This window comes from Diceros bicornis, chromosome 15 (genome assembly GCF_020826845.1).
Source record: "Diceros bicornis minor isolate mBicDic1 chromosome 15, mDicBic1.mat.cur, whole genome shotgun sequence".
NCBI classification, from domain to species: Eukaryota; Metazoa; Chordata; class Mammalia; order Perissodactyla; family Rhinocerotidae; genus Diceros; species Diceros bicornis.
In genome coordinates this window covers 67,659,101-67,686,246 of record NC_080754.1, presented here as the reverse complement: position 1 = coordinate 67,686,246, position 27,146 = coordinate 67,659,101, and the positions used below count along the sequence as shown (strand labels likewise).

At 45.0% G+C, this 27,146-nt stretch overlaps 1 long non-coding RNA gene across 1 annotated transcript; it reads right to left on the bottom strand.

The window, feature by feature from the left end:
* Nucleotides 1–30: 30 nt before the first annotated feature.
* Nucleotides 31–22,569, bottom strand: LOC131415039 (uncharacterized). The gene is made up of 3 exons (XR_009222313.1): nucleotides 22,363–22,569; nucleotides 7,297–7,416; nucleotides 31–214 (listed from the first exon to the last, which is right to left on the bottom strand). It is a non-coding gene; the product is annotated as an uncharacterized LOC131415039 (long non-coding RNA).
* Nucleotides 22,570–27,146: the final 4,577 nt, after the last annotated feature.

Genomic DNA, 27,146 nt, shown 5'->3' with positions numbered 1-27,146 from the left:
CTCACTAGAAATGATGGTCCAGGTGACTCTAGCTAAGCAGCTCCTACTCCTGCTGGAGCCCATGTTGGCCCTTGCTCCACCTCCAACACTGCTGGTGGAGGGGACACTGGCTCCAGTGCTAGAGGGGGTGGTGTCAACGGAGCTGGAGCCAGCTCTACCTCCACCACTGCCCACTGCTCTTCTTCTGCCGCTGGCTGGAGCTCAGCAGCTGACGCTGGAGTGGGATAAAAACAAAGATTCACCCACATAGCTGACTTTCCATGTGACCTTCTAAACACAAGAAAGATCCCACTCCCTTCCAGGAATACCCAGCCTGCAGTCCCCCTTACCATCTGGCTCTGCCTCAGTGGCCTCCAGAAGCTCACACCGGACAAGGGTAAGAGGGTCACGGCAGCTCATCTCCTAGCCAGGCAAGGTGACATTCATGTACATCCCCTTTAGCTTCAAAAAGGGACAGCCTGAGTCTGGTCCCTCCCTAGTTCTAGTCCAACCTCATCATCTCAAGCTCCTGAGTGTGGAGACCCTCTGCTCCTGCTCTCATCTCAGAGCAGCACTGGAAAGTGTGGGTGGCCTCATGTACCTGCCCCTTGTCTAGTGAGTTTGTGGAGTTGAAACCATTGGGCAGTTACTCGACAACCTAATGAGTGGAGTTCTGCAAAGACTGCCTGGGAACTGGGCCAGAAGAAATCAGGGGCTGCCTGCACACTGCCACTGGGGCCAACCACCAAGAGAATATCTGTTCCTCAGTTCAGGCACAGAGGGGCATCTCTGCAAAGAACTCTGGTCAGGGAGGGAAGGAGATGAATCCTCTAGTGCTCGGTAACAATATGAGTAGAGGTGCTCACCTTCTCATGCTGCCAGGCATGGCCTGAAGTATGAACATGACCTAGGTGTTAGGTTTCCGACACCTAACAACCAGCACCTGCTCAGGAATGACCCGCCCCTTATGTCCTGCCTTCTCTCCTCCTCACAGACACATGCACACACACACACACACACACAAAGAGGGGCAAGGGGTGTGGGGCTGATCAGGTGGGATCACAGCTGTGCCCTGGCCTGCACTAGCCTCCCCTGGGCTGCCCCGTGTTACCTTTCACAGCCTCCTGCCAGATGCCCAGAGGCGTCAAGAATTAAGGCTGAGCCAACATCGCCAACTACCAAAAAGATTCTCTTTCTGGGATTTTTTGAGCCCAGATCCTCCAAAAGTTGGGAAACAACAACAAAACATCTTTGCCTGTTGACTGTCTCCAATCAAGTGAGGTGGATGGGGCAATGTGGGTGCCTGGTTACCAGAGTTCTAAGATCTGTTGAGGTCTATGACCCCACGTCATCTCTTGAACTGTACACAATGAGACCACATAGCCCTACCCACAGGTCCCTGGAAACCTAACTAGGGACCTAGTTTTGAGGAGACAGAGATGAATGCAGACCTCCTTTTCCTTACTATTTCTTCATCCTGGGATAGTCCCTGTGCCTCTCAGGTCCTCCCCAGTCTCTAAACCTGCACCATGGGAATCAAGCTAGAATCTACTTCCTAGGGACATCACCCGGTGTATATGAGATAATATCTATTACCCCTGTGGGCTGGTGTCACATGTACCTAAGGCACAAACTTAGAGATGGAAGAATAACAAGGAGGGGTGGGATGTAGTACAGAACACCACTCAAAACAGGCCTGGGCTCCAAGAATGTGATATTGGGACAGTCACTTCCAACTTGGCCTCATTTTCAGGTCAACACCATGAGGGGGTTGCAACTAATGGAAATTCAGATATTGCCATCTGTGGCATAAAACCATTCAATTGTTTCCTGTTTTATGGGGAATGAGACCGAAGTGCCTCATCTTGGCCTATGAGGTGGGCAGCCTCCACAGTGGTACCCAGTAAGCCCCACCCATGTTATACACTTCCCCGTGGAACCACAAAGAGGTTAGTAACTGGCTTCTGAACATAATAAGAGCCAAAGTGATGGGATGTCTTGTCTAAATTTTAACTAAAAATGTCTCTCACTTCCTCTTACTCCCTCTCTCATGTGCCATCTCTCTCTCTCTCACTCTGTCAAATCCCTGGAAGTGAGGAATCAAATACCGGTGTATTGGGGCTGCCCAATGTGGAGGCACATTGAAGAGAGAAGCAAGGGAGTGCCTGGGCCAACAGACAGAAAGGAACTCAGGCTCTCAATACAAAATGAATTCTGAAGGCTGAGAGTGAACTTGTGGGCCAGTCCTCCCCTAGTCGAGCCTCAGTTGAGGCCACAGCCCCAATCTGTTAAACTCACTGAGACAGAGGCACCCAGCTAAAACATGCCTGATTGCTGATCCACACAAATTGTGAGATTGTCAACATTTGTTGTTTTGAAATGCAAGGTTAGGGGCAATGAAGTCAGAGAGGGAAAGGTAACGAACACAGCCTACCAGGCCCTGGCCCTACCTTCCACCCTAGCTCCTGTTCTCTTCTCCCAGCCTCCCTCCAGTTGCATTGGCCACCTTTCTAACCTCCTCTGGCCAAACTCACTTCTGCCTGTGAGACTCAGGACCAGTGGTGCCATCTCCCTGACACACTGCTCCCAGACTTGTGCAAGGCTGACTCCCTCTTGTCATTCCGGTCCCAGAAAATGTCACCCTAGAGAGGTCTTTCAGACCCTCCTACCCAGTGACGCCCAGCCCTCCCTCACAGCCCCCTGATGTGTTTCTCTACAGCACTTGCTCTTTTCTTTCTCATGTCTTTGCTTTTGTCCATTTCCCCTCTAGACTGTGAGCTCCCGGCAGGCAGGGACCACTTGGTCATTTTCATCCTGCACTTCAGCCCACCAGGGCACCTGGCACAGGGTGAGTGCTCAGGACACAGCTGCTGAATGAGTATATGGGTAGATCTTGCACCCCGCCCCCTGCTTTTGACCAACTTTCATTGTGGAGATGAACACTAGTAATAGGAGGTACAAGTTGTTTCTGAGGCAGGGGGACAGCCAGAAAGACCTCTGGTTGACTCTTCGCTGCTCCAGGAGCTCAAGAATAGTTCAGTGGACACCAAGTAAATTCCAGGATTACAGCAGAATGACTTGATATATATATATATTATGTAATGGTTACCAAAATAAGTTTAGTTAACATCAATCACCAAACAGAAAAAAAGATTGTTTCCTGATGATGAGACTTTTTAGGATCTACTCTCTTAGCAAGTTTCAAATATACCACACAGCAATGTTAACTTAGTGCTGTATATCAAGTATACCTCAATACAACTGAAAAAAAATAAAAGCAAAAACTCACTGGCCACCACTGACACAAGAGGCTGCCCGCCCCCTCGTGGCCAGAACTAGCACTGCTGCCCAGGCCGGAACTCCAAACAGAAAGGAATCTTTCTTCAGGTGTCCTCAAGGCAGATGCTCTCCAGGGTCCCAGGGGTAAAGCAGCAGGACCTGTCAGCTTCGAGGGAGTGGGAGGAATCTCGGGAGCCTACCGTGCACCTCTCTTGCTTTTCCCCACCAGGTGTCCTCTTCACTCCTAAGGCATCCTAACTGCAGCCATGACAATGATTTCCCCTACTTCCAGATGAGGACCGCAAGGGTCCAACAAGGATTAGTCTTCTCCCTGGACTCTGGACTTGGTGTCCAGTGCTCTGGCATCTTCTTCCTTATCCTCAGTTCTCATCCACCCAAGCCCCCTAGCCTCGTCAGTTCTAAAGGATCTCCAGGGGCTGGAAATCATTTTCTCAGGGTTTCAGAGCACAGTAGGTCATCAACAGAGAACCTAGTCCAACAGACATGTAGTGAGTGCATGGAACACTTGGAGTCACTCGCTGGATGCACTCCACTTTATACAGGAGGACCCTCACTGAGATCTTCTCTCCTGTTCCCAATGCCTACACAAAGGGAGGATGGGCTCATCACAGTTTTGGGTGCCCACAGAGGTGGACTGCAGGACCCCAGTCCTGTGATCCCCAGGCTGGGCCAGGGATGGATCTGGAACAGGTAGACACCTAGGAACCTTAGGGATTCCTCTTCCCATCTCTGGGCCCCTGTGCACGAATCTAGGAGAACGGATGCTACTGCCCCGTGGGAGAGCTGCCTCCAACCTCTCTCCCTCCTGCCTCTTGTCACATCCCCGGTGTCAGCTCTTTCTTGACTGCACCTCAGTGTTCTCCATATGAGAAGTCAAGTGTGACGGAGTGTGCCTGTGCAGGTGTGATGATGAGGAGAGGAAAATGACCCCATATGGAAAAGGGTGCGCAGCAATCCTCTAGGATCTTAAAGCCACTCATTGCCAAAGGAAACCTGAGGGAAGAGGTGGAGCCTTGGCCAAGTAAGCTGGAGCTCTCTCTAGTCTTCAGGACTCTGACGACCTCCTGTGGTCTGGGACAGTACCTGCCTCTTTCTAGGCCAGTTTCCCAACTGCACAGTGAGGGGTAAGATGTGCAACAGCACAAGCATGTGCTCGGCCAGGACAAGTCATCAGGCCCCATAGATACATTAAGTATGTTTTAATGTGTATTGAAGTGTATTGAAGACATTAATATTGCTGTGCAATCATCACCACGATCCATCTTCAGAACACTTCTCATTTTACAAAACTGAAACTCTATACCCATTCATGAATAATCCCCCATTCCCCCTCCTCCCACCCACTGGCAAACACCATTCTACTTTCTGTCTCTCTGAATCTGGTGATTTCAGGAAGCTCTAGAAGGGAAATCACACAAGGTTGTATTTTTGTGACTAGCTTATTTCATTTAGAGTAATATCTTGAAGGTTCATCCATGGTGTGCCGTATATTAGACTTTCCTTCATTTTTCAAGGATGAATAATATACCATTGTATGTATATAGCACATTTTGCTCATCCATACATCCCTGGACAGATACCATAGCAAGGCCCACAACCAAGCCCAAAATAAAATGGGGCCCCAGCCAGATTTTTCTCAACAGTACCCTGGAGACTACTTTTTTAAGCCATATCCCATATGATATTTACTAAGGATTTAATCTTGGGCCGAGAGTTGCTTTTCAGAAACTCCATTTCTCTTCCTTAAGCAAGTTTCAACTACTTTGAACCAATGAGACAACAAGACGGCTTGCAAGACTCAAACTGCAACTGCATAAGTGACTGGAGGATGAACTGGGGGACCAAGAACTCCCCTGCCAATCATGTTAAGGACACCGTCTTTTGAACGTGGGATGTGTGACAGAACATGAAAATCTGTGCTTGCACAAAATAAGTGACTGGAGGATGAACTGGGGGACCAAGAACTCCCCTGCCAATCATGTTAAGGACACCATCTTTTGAACGTGGGATGTGTGACAGAACATGAAAATCTGTGCTTGCACAAAATGCCTAGGACTGCTCCCAAACTTACTGCACCCGCTCCTTTGCCCTTTTCAAGCCCTTTTCAACAGCCCATTGGGGAGAAAGATTTAACCTTCGTCTCTTTGCTGGCCAACCTCGTAATAAAGCTTTTTCCCCTTCTACAAGAGCGGGTATCCTGTTTGGCTAATGGGTGCATTGGGCTGTAAGCCCTTCCTTGATTACAATACTTGTGTGGCTTCCATGTTTTAGCTATTATGAATAATGATGCCATGAACATGAGTGTTGAAATATGTCTTTGAGAACATGCTTTCAACTCCTTGGTGGGGTATACACCCAGAATAGGAATTGCTGGGTCCTATATAATTATATTTTTAATTTTTTTTAGGAATTGTTATACTGATTTCTACAGCAACTATATATTCCCACCACAATACACAAGGGTTCCAACTTCTCCACATCTTGGCCAACAGTGGTTCTATTCTTTTTCTTCTTCTTTTTTTTTTCTTTTTGATAGATGCCATCCTAATGAATGTGAGGTGGTCTCTCACTGTGTATCTGATTTGCATTTCCCTAATGATTACTGATGATGAGCATCTTTTCATATGCTTATTGGTTATTTGCATATCTTCTTTGAGCAAATGTCTACTCATATACTTTGTTCAAATTTGATTTGAGTTGTTTGTTTTTTGTTGTTGAATTTAGGAGTTCTCTAACTATTCTGGATATTAAGCCTTTGTCAGATACATGGTTTGCAAATATGGTCGCCCATCCTATGGGTTGTGCTTTTACTCTGTTGATAATGGCTTTTGAGGCACAAAACTTTTTAATATCCATGAAGTCCAGCATATGTATTTTCCTATTTTATTGGCTGCTCTTGGGTGTCAGAACCATGAAATCATTACCAAATCCTATCTTGTCAAGTTTTGCCTTATGTTTTCTTCTAAGGGTATTATAGCATTAGCTCTTACACTTAGGTATTTGATTCACTGGGAATCAAGTTATGTATACAGTGTTAGGTAAATGTCCAAGTTGATTCCTTTGCATGTAGATATCCACTATTTCCAGCACAACTTGTTGAAAAGACTTTTCCCCATTTAATAATCTTGGCACCCTTGTCAAACATCATTTGATCACATGGGTGAGGGTTAATTTCTGGGCTCTCAATTCTGTTTCCATTGCTCAATATGGCTGTCTTTATGCCATGACAATGCTGTTTTGATACTGTAGATTTATAGTAAGTTTTCAATCAGGAAGAATCAGTCCTCCAACTTAGTATCTCCTTTCAAGATTATTTTTGGTATCTGGGCTTATTTGAGATTCCATAAGAATCTTAGGATGGGTTTTTTTCTATTTCAGCACAAAATGCCCTTGGGATTTTGATAAGGACTGCACTGCATTTGTTGATCTCTTTGGATAATGTTGACACCGTCACAATAAGGAGTGTTCCAATCCACGGTGATCGGATGTCTTTCATTTCTAATAGTGCCGGATGGCTGTTCAGGTGGGGGGGGGGCCCTCCTCGAGGTAGTCGTGAAGAAACCCACAGTTCCTCCTCACTGTGCCTTCACCATTTCCTTAGAACCCATCAACAGTCAACAGAGGTCAAAATGCATGTAAAATGCACGCAGGAAGTTTTCAAAGATTGGATGTGCATGGAGCACACATTTCTTCCACTCCTCTCCATTAGCAAGAACCACGGACTGAAGCAGCAGACCCTAACACATGGAGACTGCAGACTCACCCAGCAGACCCCAACAAACGGGGACTGTGGACTAACTAAGGGCCAGGGACTCGGGTTCCTGGCAGAACCATCTGGCAGCTCAAGCTGAACCACTAAGCCTTTGCCTGGCACTGCTGACTAACCAAGTGCTAAGACTGATGCTCTCTTAGAGCATCCTGTCAGTCTAGACTGACCCACTGACCCTGGACTGGAAAGCCAGGTAGATCAGGAGGTCAAGGCAAACAGAGTGGATCTCAGATCCAAGAGAAACTTACCCACAGCCCTCAGAAACAGTGAAAAAGATGGAGAACTCAAAGGTTTTGCTGGTACCAATGACTGTTTCTCATCCTCGAAGCCATCAGGCGTCTCCTTTGGATCCCACTGCTGCCACCAAACTGGTACAAAACAAAATAAAATTCAGTAAATTTTAAACATCTTATTGGCTTTATTCAACAGTTCATGAATCAGGCAGCATCCAGTCTAGCAGAGAGAAAGGACCTCCAAGGAGTTCTACAAAATGAAGGAATTTATAGGCAGAAGGGAGCAAGAACAAGGAAGTTACACTAGATAAAAAAGCGGGTTGGTTACTGCAAGGTTACTTTCCTTTAGAGGATGGCAGGGTTCTATCAGGAAGATGACCTACCTGCTGCGCATGAGGTGATTCCTGATTGACTGGTTTAAGATTCTATTCCTGGGCCAAAAGTCTAATTAAGTCTCGACTTGTTTATGTGAGGCATAGCCTAAGCGGCTCCATTTGGGTCTGGTGTCTTGTTTTAAACACATGACTTCTGCTGGTCCCTGCTTTCCCCAGTTACCCCCCGGCTGTCCCTTCACTGACCATTGTTGGTCACACACCCACTGCACCTGCCTCCAGTCCTTCCCCTTCAACACCGTAATCTCACACACAGCTCCTCCCGACACTATCATGACGTCTCCCACCACACGTCGCCTATACTTTCCACACTGCCATCAAGATGCTTCACAAACACCACCACCATTTATGTCCAATGGGCTGAGAGGCCTGCCCGTGCACTGGGAATCAGGAGCCGCAGGGTCTGTCACTTGGCCTCCAATCACCTATTGTACCCCAGCTGAAGGGCTTACCCTGCGGAGACACTCAGTTTTACCCAACTCAATCGCACAACATCTTTGCCCCAGGCTTCCTTCAAAATGCTCCACCCACTTTCTGCCCCAACTGCTCCTTGAGGAGTCATTTTGGGGTAGCCTTCGAGACCACCTTGGTGATTTTGTGCTCAGGCCCAAACAGATCTTGGCCGACAAACACTTTAACCATACCCCCTGAAATCATATAGCATAGGTAACTAGTGAATGGGTGCAAATTACTGGTTTTACTTCCAAAGGCCGTAATGAATATTTCACACCAGGAACATCCACTTTTGGGTTTTACTGTAGGCTGATATCACAAGGCTCTCACACAGTGAGGCTCTCTCTTCCCCAGCCCTCTGAGCAGATTTCTCCAAGCTATATTCTGCAATACATCATTGTTTCTATCTCAGCCTGCTTCCCTCAGGTTGCAGGTCCCCTGAGGTTCCTGCCCTGACTGGCTACCACCAACCCATAGAGACACTGTCAGTCCTATAGGACTGGGTGTTCAGTTCTACTAGGACTGACTGACTGGACTGGACACAGGTGCGGTGGCCCTACCCACGCAAAATCAGGTAACTGAGGCAACCAAGAAGTATCAAAAACCTTAACCCAACATCGACAACAACTCCATAAGACCCTATCCTAGCCCTTGTGGAACAGTCTCATGAGTCTCTTGCCTAAATGGTTTTAGAGAATGGCCTGGCCCTAGATTGTCTATACCAACCAACGAAGGAAGGGTTTTTGCCTTTCTTAGAACCACTTGCTGAATGTACATCAACACACAAGTTCAAACCTACCTCCACCAGATGGCCCAAGAGGTTAAAATATTGCGTAATGTTACCTAAATCTTTTAAAAGATACCCAAGGCCCCCGAGATCACTGACCTATTTTCATGGCTGGTCTTTCCAAGTTGGCGACAATGGAAACAGACTGGATTTTAGACTGTTGCTTGTACAATTTTAGGATCTGTTACTATAGCCATCATCGGATATTTACTCTCTTGGCTACAATGTGCCCTATCCCTAATAACTCTATTAATTACCCTTATTAACTATCCCAACCAACTTTAAATTAACTAAATTAAAATTAATCAATACCCTGATTAATTTAAAAAATTCAAAATTTTTATGGAGAATCTACTTAACACAGAATACACTGTTGTAAGCATTTAAAGTATACAGTTCAGTGCCATTTAGTACAATGATTATGTCGTGTGGTTATCACCACTAACTAATTCCAGAACATTTTCAACACCCCCAAACAAACCCATACTCATTCACACTATTTTCTCCTAACCCAAGCCCATGAAAACAACTCATCTGTTTTCTCTCCCTATTGATTTGCCTATTCTGGACAGTTCATTCAAATGGCATCATGCTATCTGTGGCCTTTGTGGACGACTTCAGTGAGCACACATGTTTCAAGGTTCATCCATGGCCGAGCATGTAGCAGTAGCTTATTCCTTTTTATGGCTCCATAATGTCCTATATTATGAATAGGGCACATTTGGTTTATGCAGTCATAACTGGATAGAAATTTGGGTTTGTTCCACTTTTGGACCACTGTGAATAATGTTGCTTTGAATATCCATGGAAAAGTTTTTCTTTGAACATATGTTTCCAATGGTCTTTTGGACATACCAACCTTGTGACTCTCCTGGTCCATGGTAATTCTAGGTTTAAGATTTTTAAAAATGGCAAACTGTTTTCTGCAGTGGATGCATCAAATTACTTTCCCACCAGTAATGTATGTGGGTTTCCCATTCTCCATATCTTTACTAACACTTGTTACTTTCCATTATGTGGAGTATAGCCTTCATTTTGAGTGTGAAATAGTATCACACTATGCTTTGAATTTGCATTTTCTTAATGATTTATGATACTGAGCATCTATCTAGTGCTTATTGGCCATCTGTGTTTCACCTGGAGACATGTCCATTGCAGCTAGTTACCCATTTTCATTGGGTAACCAATGAAAATGGTTTCATTTCAAATTTCTTTGAATGAAGTTTCATTTCAAACTTCTTTGTTTTTTATAATTGAGTTCTAAGAGATCTACCCCAGGTAGATTCCATGGCTCCAGGCTCCCCGGGGGCTACTAGGAACTCAGGCCCGTGGCTTAGCACACCACCTGCCAGTTCCAGCAGCCATAGACAGCTCTCATGGAACCAGGCTTCTGACAGGCTTCTGCAGAACCAAGCCCCCAGCCCACCCAGGTGCTTGCTGACTCAGGCGGCCCCAGGCAGCTCCCATGGCACCAGGCACTGGCAGGTTCCCATGAACCCAGTCTTCCATCTTGACCCAGCGCCTGCTGGCTCCTGCAATCTCAGGTAGCTCCTGTGGCCCCAGGCTACCAGGAATCCAGACTTCTGGCCCACACCAGCACAAACTGTCTCTCATGGCACAGGCTTCTGGCAGGCTCCCGTGAGCCAAGACTCTCAGATCATCCCAGCTCTGGCCAACTCTCATGGCCCTGGATGACTCCTGTGGTCACAGGCTCTCAATGAGGACCTGCCAAACCAGGGTCCAGTGGGGTTACTCGTGAACTCAGGGTCCCAGCTGTGCCCAGGGCCAGACACAATACCGTGGACCCAAGCTTTCCACTCACCCCAGTACCAGGCTGCTCAAGGACTCCAGCAACAAGCCTGCCCCTGGACACCACCAGATGGCCTACCCAGGACCCCTAGATGGGCTGAATGTGAAGGCTTTGGTTTACTAAAGCCAGTCTGTAATAAGTGGAAGAAATGCCTACTTCCTCAAATTTGCAGACACCAATGGAAGGTCACAAGGATCATGAATAATCAAAGATCCATGACACCACCAAAGAAAAAGAATAAAACTCCAATGACCGACAAAGAAATGGAGATATAGGAACTATGTGACAAAGACTTCAGAACAATGCTCTTTGAGAAATTCATAAAACTCTAAGGAAACAAAGATAGACTACTAAATAAAATAAGGAAATAGTGCATGAACAAGTGAGAAGTTCAACATAGAAACAGAAATCGTTAAGGAAAAATAAACAGAAATCCTAGAGTTGAAGAACACAATGACTGAACTGAAGAATTCAATAGAGACCTTCTAAATCAGATTCAACCATGTACAAGAAATAATTAGTGCACTAGAAGATGTGTCATCTGAAATCATCGAGTCAAAGGAGCAAAAAGAAAAAAAAGGAACAGATAAGATTGGGGAAAGGCAGTGTGAATTATGGGATACCTTGAAAAGAAATAGATAAGCATTATTAAAATACCAGAGGAGAAGACAGGGAGAAAGGAAAAGAAAGTTGACTTAAAAAAGTAGCAGCTGACACCTTCCCAAATCTGGGGAGAGATGTAGACATCCAAGGTCCTGAAGCCGATCAGTCACCCTAAAATTTCAAACTAAAACATTCTTCTCCAAGACACATTGTAACAAAACTATCTAAACTCAAAAAAAGGATCAAACAACATGATCAAGTTCAACATGATGCAAATCAATGAATGTGATGCACCACATTGATAGAATGAAAGATAAAAATCCTAAAATAATCTCTCAAATCAGAAAAAGCAGTTTGACAAATTCAACGCCCCTTCATGATAAAAACTCTCAAGAAAGGGTTACAGAAGGAACATACCTAAACATAATAAAAGGTTTACATGACAAACCCACAGCTAACATCATATTGAACAGTGAAAGGTTGAAAGCTTTCTTGCTAAGACAAAGAACAAGACAAGGGAGCCCAGTCTCAACACCACTCTTCAACATACTGCTGCAAGTCTTAACCAGAGACATTTGGCCAGAGAAAGAAATATAAAGCATCTAAATTGGAAATGAAGAAACAAAGTGGTCTCTGTTTGCAGATATGATTTTATGTAGAGAAATACTTAAAGACTCCTCCCCAAACTGTTAGGACTAATAAACAAATTCACTCAAGCTGCAGGAGACAAAATCAACATATAGAAATCTCTTGCCTTTCTCTACACTAACAATGAACTATTTAAAAATGATATAAAGGGCCGGCCCCGTGGCTTAGCGGTAAAGTGTGCGAGCTCCACTGCTGGCGGCCGGGGTTCGGATCCTGGGCGCGCACTGACGCACCACGTCTCCGGCCATGCTGAGGCCGAGTCCCACATACAGCAACTAGAAGGACGTGGAGCTATGACATACAACTATCTACTGGGGCTTTGGGGGAACAAATAAATAAATAAAAATTATTAAAAAAAATGATATAAAGAAAAAAATCCTATTTACAATGCCATCAAAAATAGTAAAATACTCATGAATAAATTTAACCAAGAAGGTGAAAGATCTAGAAACTAACAACTATAAGACACAGAGGAAAGAAATCAAAGACACAAAGAAATGAAAAGATATCTTATGCTCATGGATCAGAAGAATTAGTATTGTTAAAATGTTCATGCTATTCAATGCCATCTCAAGATTCTCTGCAATTCCTATTAAAATTCCCATGGCATTTTTCAGAGAAATAGAACAGATAATCCTAATATTCATGTGGATCCACAAAAGACCTCCAATAACCAAAGGAACCCCGAGAAAGAAAAAGCTGAAGGCATCACAATTTCTGATTTCAAATTTTATTACAAATCTATAGTAATAAAAACAGTATGATACAGGTATAAAATGAGACACCTAGACCAATAGAACAGAATCAAGGACCCAGAAATAAAACCACACACATACAGTTTGCTAACAGTTGACAAGTCAGCTAAGAAGACTCCATGGGGAATGGATAGTTTCTACAACAAATGCTGTTGGGAAAACTGGATAACCACATGCAGAAAACTGAAATTGGACCCCTATTTTACACCACTCTAAAAATGATCCCAAATTGAATTAAAGACTTAAAGGTAAGACACCAAATATAAAACAACTAGAAGAAAATATAGAGAAAAAAGCCCCATGAAACTGGTCTTGACATCGAGTTTTTTGGATATAATATCAAAAGTGCAAGCAACAAATGCAAAACTTAACAAGTGGGATGACATCAATCTAAAAAGCTTCTGCATAGCAAATGAAAAAATCGGCAAACTAAAGGGGTTAATATCCACAGTATATAAGAAACTCTTACAACTCAACAGCAAAGAAACCAACAAAACAATATGAAAATGGTCAAGGGACCTGAATAGATACTTTTCCAAAGAAGACATAAAAATGGTCAACAGGTACATGAAAAGATGCTCGTAATCACTCATCATCAGTGAAATGAAATCAAAACTACAATGAGATATCACCTCACACCTGCTAGAATGGTTATTCTCAAAGAGACAACAGACAACAAGTGTTGGCGAGGCTGTATAGAAGAGAGAACCCTGTGCACTGATGGTATGAATGTAAATTGCTACAGTCACTATGGAAAAAATATGGAATTTTCTCAAAAAAATAAAAATAGAAATATATATAAATGAGCAATTCCACTTCTGCTTGTATATCCAAAGGAAATGAAGTCACTATTCTGAAGAGATATCTGCACCCCCATGTTCATTTCAACATTATTCACAAACAGAGAACATGGACACAATCCAGGTGTCCCTCAATGGATAAATAGATAAAGAAAATGTGAGATATATGTATACATGTAATATATAATGGGATATTATTCAGCCATGCAGGAGAATGAAATCCTGCATTTTGAGATACCATGGATGGACCTTGAGGCATTGCGCTAAGTGATATAAGTCAGACGGAGAAAGACAAATACTATATATTCTCACTCATATGTGAAATCGAAAAAAGCCCAACTCAAAGGAATAGAGACAAGAATGGGTTTCCCAGGGTCCCGGGGTTAGGGGAAATGGGGAGATGTGAGTCAAATTGCACAAATTTCTAGCTGTAAAATGAACAAGTTTTGGGGATCTAATGTACAGCATGGTGATCATAATTAACAATACTATATTATAGACTTGAAATTTGTTAAGAGAGTAGATCTTGAAAGTGATCACTAGAAAAAACAAGTTAATTATGTGAGGGAATGGAGGTGTTAACTCAGGGTATTGTGGTAATCCTTTCACAAATCACCATCTTGAACACCTAAAACTTACATATGTTATATGTCACTAATATTTAAAGAAATCTAAAAAAAAAATCTCTCAACAAAGTAAAACCCAGGACCAGATGACTGCACTGGTGAATTCTACCAAAACATTTAAAGAAGTATTAAAAACAAGATTTCTTACACTCTGTCAAATATTGAAAAAGAGGGAACACTTCCAAGCTCACTTTACGAGGCCAGCATTACCCTGATACCAACACTAGACAAGGACACTAAAAGAAAATAAAATTACAGACCATTATCCCTGATGAACATAGATGCAAAAATCCTCAACAAAATACTAGCCAATTAAAAATGAATTCAATAGCATATTAAAAGAGTTATACACTACCACCAAGTGAAATTTATTCCTGGTATACAAAAATCGATCAATGTAATAAGCCACATCCAGAAAATGAAGGGGAAAAAAATGACCAACTCAATTGATGCAGAAAACCAATTGGCAAAATTCAACGCCCTTTCATGATAAAACACTCAACAAACTAGGAATAGAAGGAAAGTGCCTCAACATAACATAAGCCATATATGAAAAACACACAGCAAACATATTACTGAATGATGGAAGACTGAAAGCTTTTCCTCTAAGATCAGGAACAAGGCAAGGATGCTCACTTGCACCACTTCTATTCAACACAGTATTGAAAGTTCAAGCCAGAACCATGAGGCAATAAAAATAAATAAATAAATAAAAGGCATCTAAATTGGAAAGAAATAAGTAAAATGGTCTCTGTTTGAAGATGATATCATGTCGTATGTAGAAAAATCCAAAAGACTCCACAAAAAAGCCGTTTGATCTAACAAATGAATTCACAAAAGTAGCAGGATACAAAGTCAACACACAAAAATCGGCAGCATTTCTATACACGAACCATGAGCTCTCTGGAAAGGAAATTACAAAAACAATTCATTTATAATAGTATCAGAAAGAATAACATGCTTAGGAATTAACTTAACCAAGGAGGTGAAAGGCTTACACCATAAAAACTACAAAACATTTCAGAAAGAAATTAAAGAAGACGTTCATAAATGGACACACATCCCATGTTCATGGATTGGAAGGCTTACTATTGTTAAAGTGTCAGTATTACCCAAAGCAATCTACAGATTCAATGTATTCCCTATCCAAATCCTAATGATATTTTTTGCAGAAATAGAAAAACCCGTCCTAAAATTCACATGGAATCTCAAGGGACTCAGAACAGCCAACAACAATCTTGCAAAAGAAGAACAAAACTGGAGGACTCACACTTCCTGATTTCAAAACTTATTACAAAGCTACAGTAATCAATAGTATGGTATTGTCATAAAGACAAACATAGAGATCAATGGCATAGAATAGCAAGCCCAGAAACAAACCCTCACATATATGGTCAAGTGATTTTTGACAAGGGTGCCAAGACCATGGAATGGAGAAAGGTTTCTTTTCAACAAATGGTGCTGGGAAAACTGGATATCCCCATGCAAAATCTTGAAGCTGGACCCCATCCAACACTAGATACAAAAATTAACTCAAAATGGATCAAGGACATAAATGTAAGACCTCAAACAAGAAAATTCTTAGAAGAAAACATGAGATTAAATCTTCATGACACCAGACTTGGCAATGATTTCTTGGATATGACACCAAAGGCACAGGTAACAAAAGAAAAACAATGGAAAAATTGAACTCCATGAAAATTTTATAAGTTGGTACATCAAGAGGCACCCACAGAGTGGGACAAAATATTCGCAAATCATATTTCTGACAAGAGACTGGTATCCAGAATATACAGAGAAGTCCTAAATTAAACAACTAAAAACAAGCCAATTCAAAAATGGGCATGGATTTGAAGACTCCGTTGCGAAAGAAGACTTAGAAATGGCATATAAGCACATGAAAAGATGCTCAACACCACTAATCATTAGGGAAATGCACATCAAAACCACAATGAGACACCACCTCACACCCACTAAGTTGAGTGCTATCGAAAAGACAAAACAGCAAGTGTTGGCCAAGATGCGGCAAAATGGGAACACTTGTACACTGTTGATAGGAATGTAAAATGGTGCAGCTGCTATGGAAAACAGTGTGGATGTTCCTCCAAAAAATTGAACATAGAATTATCATGTGATCCAGCAATTCCACTTCTGCATATACACCCAAAAGACTTGAAAGCAGAGCCTTGAAGAGATATTTGTACACCCATGTTCATAGCAGTATTATTTACAATAGCTAAAACGTGGAAGCAACCCAAGTGTTTATTGACACATGAGTGGATACACAAAATGTAGTATATCCATACAATGGAATATTATTCAGTCTTAAAAAGGAAGCAAATTCTCCAATATGCTATACATGGATTAACCTTGGAGACATTATGCTAACTGAAATAAGCCAGTCACAAAAAGACAAATACTGTATGAACTGAGAGTAGTCAAATCATAGAGAGAGTAAGTAGAATGGTGGCTGCCAAGGGCTGGGGGAGGGGAGAAGGGAGGGTTATTGTTTAATAGGTATAGAGTTTCAGATTTACAAGAGTTATGTGGATGAATAGTGGTGGTGACTGTACAACTGTGGAAATGTATTTAACGCCATTGAAGTATACACTTAAAAATGGTTAAGATGAAACACTTTTTGTTATATATATTTTGACTCAATATACAAAAAGGAAAAAAAAAGAAATGAGCTATCAAGTCACAAAAAGACATAGTGGACACTTAAATACATACTGCTAAGTGAAAGAAGCCAACCGGAAAAGGCTATATACACTGTTCCATAGTTTTCATATATTCCAATTACACGACATTCCAGAAAAGGCAAAACTAGAGAAACAGTATAAAGATCAGTGTTGCCAGGAGTTGGGGGGCAAGGGACGAAGAGGTAAAGCACAGGGATTTTAGGGCAATCCAACTCTTCCGTAGGATACTGTCATGGTGGATACATGAGATTATGCATTTGTCAAAATCCAAGTACATGACAGCAAGACAATGAACTTTAATGTAAACTACGGACTTGGTTATGAACGCTCTATGAGCATCAGCTCCTCACTTGTAAGGAATGGACTGCACTAACACAGGTGGTCAAGCAAGATGTTAACCGTAGGGGAAACTGTGGGGGAGGAGGGAGAAATGCTCTGCACTCTCTGCTGAATTTCTCTGTCCATCTAAAACTTTCCTAAAAAACAATCTATTAATTAAAAAATAATCAATGGAAGGTAGGGAGTGGGTAGAAATATAGACGAAACAGGAATATCAGAATATTAATAAATGTTGAAGCTGGGTAATAGAAACATGGGGGGCTATCACACTTTTCTGTTTAATTTGTGTATGTTCAAGGTTTTCCACAATAAAACATTTTTAAAGCTCCAGATTAAATCTAGATTATATGTACAAGGAATCAAAGAATGTGAAGAAAACAGATATTTTTGAAGCAAGTACACTGAGGGAACGTGCAATCACACTGGATAGAGAGTGAACGTCCTGGTTCTACCAGGAAAGTTCAGAGCTCAGTGAGCAAGGCAAGTGACAGCACAGTCAGGGAAGTGACAGATAATGATCACAGAAAAATGTTTGCCCTCACTAATCACAGAAATGCCAACCATGGGCCCTGACAGAACTGCCCCAGGATTTATAATGTCATGACACCCAGAATTAGAGCGGGCTCAGGGACAGAGCACCACGTCCTGTGAGAATACCAACCAGCATCGGCTTTCTGGAGGGCAAATATCCCTAACCCTGGAACCTGCAGGCCACTGGCTCGGCTGCTCTGTTGTATGGAATCTGTCCAAAAACAAAGGGATTGGGTACAGATGATGGACTGAATAAACACATGTAGAGCCCCTTTGACATAGAATCCCTTAAAAATGACCCAAAGATTCCTTCATTGATGAACAAATTCATAATAGCCTTGGGAACCATCAAGAGAGCCGACATTTTGATGAAAACATCAAAGAGAGTCAACAGTTGGTGATCGGAGATCCCAGTGGGGAGCTCCATGTGAGCCATGAAGACCAAGCCACAGTGTCCTCTCTCCCTCTCCCTCCTCCCCCTGCCGTTCACCTAACACCTTCTGCATCGCCCCTCCACTCCCAACCACTGCCCACCTCACGCTCCAGGAATACAGGAGCAGAGGCACAGGGCGCCCTTTCCACGACCACATCTGTCCTCTTGCTCTCTGCCCGTCACCAGGCAGCGGAGCTCTCTTGACATTAGTACAGCCATGTTTGGCCGCTCCATTGACCTACAGCCACCAGCACAAAAAGAAATATAAAAGCTGCTTTCTGCATGGTGGGAACTGGCCCTTCTCCCATGGAGATGGTTGCAATGTGTAAAAAATTCAAGGCCCCTCAAGCGCCGCAGCCTGGGGCAGACTGGCCATCTGAGCTGGGCTGGGAGGATAAGCAGGGTAAACAATGCACGTACACAACTACTGGGCTGGGACAATAGCCAGAGGGTGGGGCTCAGTGCTAGTACGCCACTGATAACCATTTGTGCATGGGAACATTGAATGCTCTCTCTGTAAACTCTGTAACTGCTTATATAAACTGCTGGAGACTGAGACACGGTGAGAGTTCCACCTGTGGAAGAGACGCCTTGCCCAGGACTGTGATTCCCGCCCAGCAGTGTCAATTGACAGGACTCTCCCAGCAGTGGGGCATGGATGTTGTGAGTAATTGATTTATTGTGAAGTAATTGATCTGATGTGTTCTCTTTTCAGTCAACCTGGTGTTTCTCTTTCTGGTTGATTTGTGTCATTTCACTTCAGTCGATCTGGTGTTTCCTTATCCGATAGATCTGATGTTTTTCCCTCTTATTATATGACCTATTCAAATGTGCTGCTATCTCAGCCGATGGGGATGTTTTCCCTTTCCAGTCGAGCTGGTGTTTTTTCCCTCTTATTATTTGACCTATTCAGATCTGTTTGCGGACTATCACCTTTACCATCCTCTCTATAATAAAATATACCTTCAGTCCATTTGTTTGGAGTGGAAAGTTTCTTTTACCTCTCCAATCGAATCCCCAAACCTCTCATAACAGGAGCCCAGCCCGGCACCTCTTCAGGGCCCAGCAGACTCCTCCTCCCTATCTGGTCCTACCTGCAGCACAGACACCTTGTAGCTAATCTCCGCCTTACAAACAAAACTCTCCCTTGGACCCATGCTCCCTTTTGGTTATTGTCCACTTTCCCAACTCCCCTTCATGGCTAAACCTCTTAAATAAAGTGCCTCATACCTACTGCCCTCCCATGGCTTCCCTTCCCCCACTCTAGACCCAGCTTTATTCTCACCCTCTCAAGGAGACTGAGGTCACCAGTGATCCCATGTGGCCGAGTCCAGCCATCTTTTCTCCATTCTGATCAGAGCTGTATCCCATCCAGCTGAGCACCCTTCCTTTCTGCAATACCCTTTCCCCTCATGGTTCCTGCAACTTCATGCTCCACCATTTCAGGCCCCTTTCCTGGACCCTCTTCAGCTACACCTCTGCAAACACTGCCTGCTCCTAGGCTGGGCCCAGGGCCCTTCCACAGCTACAGTGTCTCCAGGAAACCTCATTCAATTCCACGTTTTTAAATATCTCTGACCTCATCCCGACTCTGCTGACACACCAATGCAACTTTAAGAGGTTAGGTGCTAGCTCCCCAGCATCAGTACCTAAGGACTATCTCAGACTCGATTCGTCTCAAAATTTCACTGTCATATGAGTTCCAAAATAGCATCAAATCTTTCCAAAAGGAGGAAAAATTTGGATACAATAAACAGTTATGAACAAAGTAACCAATAAAACGTATACTTACATCCAATCCTGGTTGCTTGATGGGGAAAATAAGAACACAGAACTAAGATCAGATATTCTCAAGCCGGGGACCGGAAGGTGATGAGTTGGGAGTGTAAAACACAGGAACTGATCAACTCTAAGCATTTACAGAAAGAGAGGCAGAAATGGTTGTTCCTAAAAGCTGAAAGACACCCACTAAAGGAATAGAAAAATCATGAGAAAACCTAATAAATTAAAAATTAAATTAAATGGTAGACTCACATTCCAATTTATCAATAATCACAATTGTAAATAGATCAAATTGCTCTATAAAAACATGAAGGTTCTCAAGTTGAGTTAAAATATTGTTATAAAATAAAGGGATATAATATGGTTGAAAATAAGGAGATAAAGAAATAAGACTTTAAATGGGACAAAAAGGGGTTCTCTGTGTTGATAACTGTCAGGGACACTTATGCACCTAACAATATGGTCTTGAAACATAAAGCAAAACTGGACAAACAAGAAGACACAGGCACCCCAAGGGAGGTGCCTTCCCTTTCCACAGGGAAACCTACCTTACCTCTCTTAAAAAGCCACAGGTCAAGTGATACAGTAAGTTAGGAAACAGATCTGCTGACAAACACAAAAAAGCTAGATCTAGCCTCAGCCCCAGGGACAACGTAAGCATCTAGTGGAGAGCGAACATTCTCCTCAAACCACGATGAAACAGTCACCACAATGGACTGTGTGCTAAGCCACAATGAAATCTCTAAAGAGTCCAAAAAGCAGAAATCTATAAGTGACTATATTACTGGAACTTAAAGCAATAAAAGTAAAAAATAATCACAAAATATTGGCTCCCCTCCCCCAACATAGCCACTTGAAAATCTGTCCACACCCTTCTAAATCTCTCAGGTTAAAGAGGGAATCCAGACAGACAGGAGAAACTCTTTAGAAATGAACAGCAATGAGAGCAGCATGAGGCAAATCCATGACGTGGGGACAAGGGGACGGAAGAAGGGACACAGCCTCCACTGCAGGTATCAGGGAATATCACCTGTACAGCAAGCTGAGCACTTCCCTCCAAGAGCCAGAACAACACCACAATAAAACCAATGACAGCAGAATGAAGGGAGAATTCACCAGACAGGAACAACAACATAGACCTGAGCAATGGAGTCAAGGGCTGGCTGTCTGGAAAGACCTGTAACAGTGAGAAACCTTGGGCAGTCTGACCAAGAAGAACAGACAAAGGCACCAAGAGGAACAGACAAAGGCACCAAATTGTACCATCAGGTACGAGAAACTACAGAAACAGCTTTAACGTGATAGGAGAACATAGTGGATAACTCTGACCAGGACATCAGTGGTCCTCAACTGGAGCCGTCCTTCCCATAGGATGCATCTGGAAACATGCGGGATGGGTTTTGTTTCTTGTTTTGGGTTGTCCTACTGGTTGTTGCCCCAGGGGTCCCGGAGATCCTGAATAGCCTGTCACATAGACCCGTTTCCCTCTTGAAGTGTTACTGACATCTGGGAAGACAAGCACTGATCCAGATTAAATGAGCAATGTGGTAGGAAAATGTTTTCCATGGATGTATAACAGGGAAAAGATGGTACCCTCAATATGTAAGGAATATCGAGAAACCAATGTTTACAACTACTAAACTGTAAGAGAGCAGGAAAATCAGAAACATAGCAAAGAAACACACCAAAAATATATCCAACCTATTTGTACAGGTGGAGAAATATGTAGGTAAAGCACAGGAAACAGTGGAGGAGATTACACACCAAATTTTACTACCGACAAGGAATAAAAGTTGGGAGGTAGGTGAGAAATAGGAGTTTTTACCACTTCTTAGCTTATGTATTTCTCTAGTGTTTTAATTTTTACAAAAGAGAATGTATTCTACTCAAAAAGATGTTTCAAATTTTAAAGAAATTATTAAAATGTTCAAAATGACTTCAGTTCAAGGATATTCATTAAAACATGTATGGAAAGCACCTCCCCATAATGTTAAGAGTCTCCTATAACTTTTCCAATAGTTTACTATGTCGATTTTATTTCACATTTAGATCCTAACTCATTGGAATTTACATTTGTGTGAGGGATGCAACAGAAGCTGATTTTCTCCTGTTCAAGTGGAAAACCAACTATCCAGGCACCATTCATTGAGTAGGTCTGGCTTTCCCAGCTGACCTGCAATGCCTCCTTCCCCACCTGCTAAACCCTGACAACTACCGGTGCCTCTTGAGCACCCTAGAGCGAGCGGGGTGAGCTCTGCAGCCTGGGCTCCCTGTGTGCAAGGGGCGGCTACCAGCAGAGCCTTCTCCCAAGACAGCAGCAGGCATGCTGCACACAGAGGTGCTCAGGGGCCGTCTGCTGTGGAGCAGGAAACTCCTCATGAGGAGCAGGCAGTGGGGGAGCCCTGAGCCCCAGGACTGACCTCGGCTGGGGGCAGCAGGCTGCTCAGTTAGGGAGCCCCTCCCTTCAGCTCGTCCAGCTCCTCCTGCAGCGTGTGCACCTGGCTGTCGGCAGCTGCCCCTCTTCAGCTCGCTGTCCTTCTCCACCTGCTCCTGCAGGCGGCACCCGTGCTCCTGTTCCCCCGGGACCAGAAGCAGTAGGAGTGCAGCGAGTCCAGGAGTTCTTAGGCCCCAGCGCTGACAGGATGACCCCGCTGAGGGACCTGGGGCCGGTGTTGCTGTGTTCATCCTGCACATCTTCCACGGCTGGCTCCGGGGTGACATCTGTTGGAGGGTGAAGGGGCTCTGGGAGAGTTTCTGAGGCATCATTGTGAATGATGAACGTGGGGGCTCTGGGCCAAGCTCTCATCAGGCCCAAGGCTGGCCCCACTGTAGGTGGGCTCCACATCTCTCTTCAGCCTCTTTCGGTCAACAGCCTCTCGAGGGACAGATGGCCTCTCTTGAGTGTGTGCTGAGGAGAAACTGTAAGAAGGATGCCAGCCAATAAATCTGCATGCCTCAGATCCTGAGGGATAAAGTCACCCACGGAAATGCCACTCTTATCCAGCAGGCCCTGGCTGGGAAGAGGCGGTCTCATCGCCAGCATCTACAGCAGACCTGTTTGCATCTCCCTGGCTGCCTCACGCTGTGGAGACCACACTGTCTCCTGGAGTTCCTTCCAGAGACTCTTTGCCCGCTCCTGACTGGTGGCTTCCTGGGTGGCATTGGGTTCGGGTTTGCCCTGCAGAAGGGCTCGCTTCAATTTGCGGGACCCTTCCTGGGCCCTCAGGTTTTCCCTCGAGGATGAGGATGAACCTGAAGCTCCTTTCCCATCTGCTTCACTGGCATGTTCCTCTTGTCCCTGGCGGCTATCTTGGTCTCATTTCTTCTGGGGCGGCAGTGGCCTTCAGCTCCTCCTTCTCAGTCAGGTGGAAGATGGAGGGCAAGGCCGTGGGCTTTAACATGTAGTACTGACCCTCCAGCCTGTTCAAGAGTTTTTTTTGGTGAAATGTTCACTACAGATGAAAGAATACTTAATAGGGTCCAGTCATCCCTGTGAACAACTTTTAGCAACTGGACAAGACGTTTTGAGTCCTTTATGTGGAGCCTGCAAGGATACATGAAAAAGTAATTAAAAAGAAAGAATTAAATGTCTCCCCCTAAAATAATCAATTATAAAAGCAAAACAAGTGTTTTTGGGAACACCCACACTTAGGAATTTTGCCCATTTAAAACTTTAGTAAAGTTTTAAGGAACACCTCTGCTTGCAAGTTATTACTGTAATAGAAAGATGAAAGACCCACTGTCTACCTTAAGGAGCTGACCATCTGTAGGGCAGAGAAGGAAGGAAGGTGAAGACCTTCTCCCAGGTTGTGGTAAGTGCCCTGTAGGAACAAAGATGCTCGGGCAGAGAGCACAGGATGGCACCAAGACAACACGAAAGGCTTCAGGAAGCCTCAGAAATAGTTCCTAGAAGCTCATGGCTGTCCAACCCTCCTGCTGTCCCTGGGATGCAGGACTTTGGGTGCTAAAATGGGGAGGATTGGTCCCCCTATTTCAAAGCCAGGCCAGGTGTCGGCCAGCAGAGCCTCCCAGGCACTCAGCAGGGCGCCTGGCCCCAGCTCTACTCAAGCAGCCGAGGATGCAGGACTGCCGCCAAGAGGAGGTCAGCCCCAAGAGCTGTGGTTCTGTGTTCCTCCTGTCCTTCCACTACCAGGAGGAAAACTGCTTCCTGTACCAAGCAACCAGCCCCTGAAATGTACTGACCAAGACACTTCATAATCTTTTCTCCTCATTAAGGTAAAATCTCTATTTAGAGAAAACTATGCACATGGGGAGGAAGGGGGTCTCTCTCGAGGCTTTCTTCTCCTCCTGAGTTCATCTAACCCTCATGAGGCCGAGTGGATACTAGGTCCTCAGGGAGTTCCAAGCAACCTGACCTTCTAACATTTCTCAATGCTTTGTGACAAGTTACAAAAGGACCCCCACTTCCTTTGCCCCCATACCACGTTAAACAATGACACATGCCAAGAGCAACCTTCTCTGTAGTGTTTTGCATCATTCTCAAAAACAGTAACAAAACTTTTGGGACACAGACTCTGAAGGAAACTGTCAAGAAAGCATGTTCTCTGACTTCTGAAACAAGCTCACATTACTAGTTCTTTGGATGGATTGTAACAACTTCCGACTTAAAACAAACCACTGTTAACTTGAATAAGACTAAAGACAACAAGTGGCATTCAGGTCTTTAAATATTCAATAACAACCTGCAACATGAAACAAAAGGATCTGCCAGGAGGTTTTCAAAGTAGAATGTCTTCAGTGCACTGTTCTGGGACCTCCATTGCAGAGTCTGCAGGAAAGGACTCACTCAACTGGCTGAATTCCAGAAGCCCTCATGAAGGGAGCCAGGCCAAAGGGAAGGCAAACCCCTCATCTTGCTGTGGGATCCCAAGGAAGAAGTGAAGAGAGGAGCCCCTTCCCTGAGTCCCCAGGGTAAGCCTCCCAGTGAGGAGTGGGTTGCAACCTCCTCCACCCAGGATGCTGTCACATGCAGAATCTGCAGAGTCAGACGCCTCTCCAGGACTCACCTCCAGTGCAGAGCCACCTTTCCCTGCACTGCCAGGACCCTTCTAGCAACAGAGCATCTGAGAGGCGTGTCAATTTGGAGGTAGAAGCTGCATTTGCTCAGCCACATTCCTGATCTCAGAGATCAAGGCAGGCTCCCTGCCATCAAAAGAGCAGAAAAGTCATGGCAAATGCAAGAAGATAGTGACCTAAGAAAGAGTGTTTCCAGAATACCCTGTTTCTTGACATTGTTGGCCCCAGCCTGAATCAGTGGAGAGCAGAGTGGCCAGGGGGTGGGGGTGACAGTGTGGTGGAGGCCATAAGGTGGGTGCCAGTGGCCATGGGATGGCCGCAGTGGCCCGAGGTGCCCAGAGCAGAGACAGTGGCACAGACCAAGGCCACATAGCGCTCGGCGCTCACTCACCTTCTGGACCGGCCCCGAGGCCCCAAGCACAGAGTGCTGCCTGCCTTGGGCTGGAACACCAGGGGTCTGACTGGGCGGCAGCAGCTGGTTACCTGTGGAATGAGATGGCTGTTTCTCCTCGTTGCCCAGTGGTGGGAGCAGTTCGTGGCAGTGCAGTGATCACCATCCCGGGCCTCAGGCTGTCATGCTGCCAGGCTCCGGCCCCCTCTTCTCCGCCCCACAGTGGGACTGCCACAAGAGTAGGGCTCAAAGCGACACTGTGCAGCAAGTGGGAGCTGGTCCCCACGCCCCGCAGGATGGCAAGATGGCGGCGCGTGCCCATCTGTCCTCCGTAAAGCAAGATGGCCACATCTGTGGGCCTAGGCAAACTGCTGCCTGATGCACCCACCCTGGGGTAGCGCTGCCAAAACGCGTCTGTTCCGCTGCCCTGATGGGTCGCTGCTGCGGTGTTCATAGCAAATGACCCAGACCGAGGGGGGAGGGAGAATGTGGCCGGCCCTCCGAGAGGGGCCCCGCCGGACGCCAAGATGGCGACCGATGCACTTCCGCCCACACTTCTGGCCCTGCCCACGTTGCTCACCTGGATTGGCCCCAGTGGTTGAGCATCACATTCTGCTCATTCTCCTGGGCAGCGGGGAGAGGGACGCGGGTAGGGGCACCTGCACCGGTCAGCATGGAAGACTGTGCTCGCCTGGACTCTTAGCCGCTGGGACTGGCTGGCATGGTTTGGGGCGGGGCCGTCGGGGGGAGCAGCTCCTCAGGTGGAGTGGGTGGGGGCAGCTCCCATAGTGAGACCGGTGCGTCTGACAACCAGGTCCCTGCGGGTCTGGACGCTCTTTCCATCCGCCCTCGGTGCTCTGGCGCTGGCCTGACAAGCCCATGGCTGCTGGGGCAGGAGGGGCAGCAGGGAGTCAGGGAGGGGAGGGGCGTGCTGGGCGGGGCTGGGGCAATGGTTCTTGGGAGGCTTTTTCCTTCCCCACCAGGATTAAGAAGTCCCTTCTCTGGAACTGGCTTCGGATCCAACCACACAATCCCTGTCTGTGTGCAGAACTCTTGCCCTGGTCTCACGCCTGGCAAAGATTTCTTGCTTTGACCAAACTTTAGTCAGGCTCCTGAACCTTCTTGTAGGCCTGTCTGTACACTTCCTTGTAAAATCCAGTTTTAGCAAGAACCTTGCTAATTCAGTTTAACCAGAACACCCACCCGTATGTCTGATCACCATCGAGATCTGCTCAGGCTCCTCCTCCTCCTCCACCATCCCTCAGGTGGTGTCTGATCACTCTGGCCTCTCTTTGGTAAGAATCCTGTTAGGTCAGGTTAGCCAGAAACCCCAACACTTGTTTTTTCTCTTAGTAATTTTCCATCCTGTGACCCCCACCATGCTGCCTGGCCATGAATTCCCACTTGCCCATGCTGCATTCAGAGTAGAGTCCAATCTCATTTCTCCCCCGCTGTGAATCCCATCACGGTGGTCCCTACGTATCACAGTGGTTCTGAATAAAATATGCCTTACCATCTTTGACAGGTGTCATTAAATAATTTTTCTTTAAAACCTCCAACCACAACAAAAACCCAGACCAGGCTCCTTTCCTTGCTCCCTCAAGCCATTTCAGAGCTACTTCAGATTCTGGCCCTGCTCTCCTCAGAGACCTCTATTATGCGAGTCATAAGACTTTTCCTAACTTTGGTGCGTGTGTGGAGGGGGGCACACACCAACATCAGTCTCTCCATGGGAACCCCAGCACTTGCCAGTGAGCAGTCATATTTTGAAAGGAA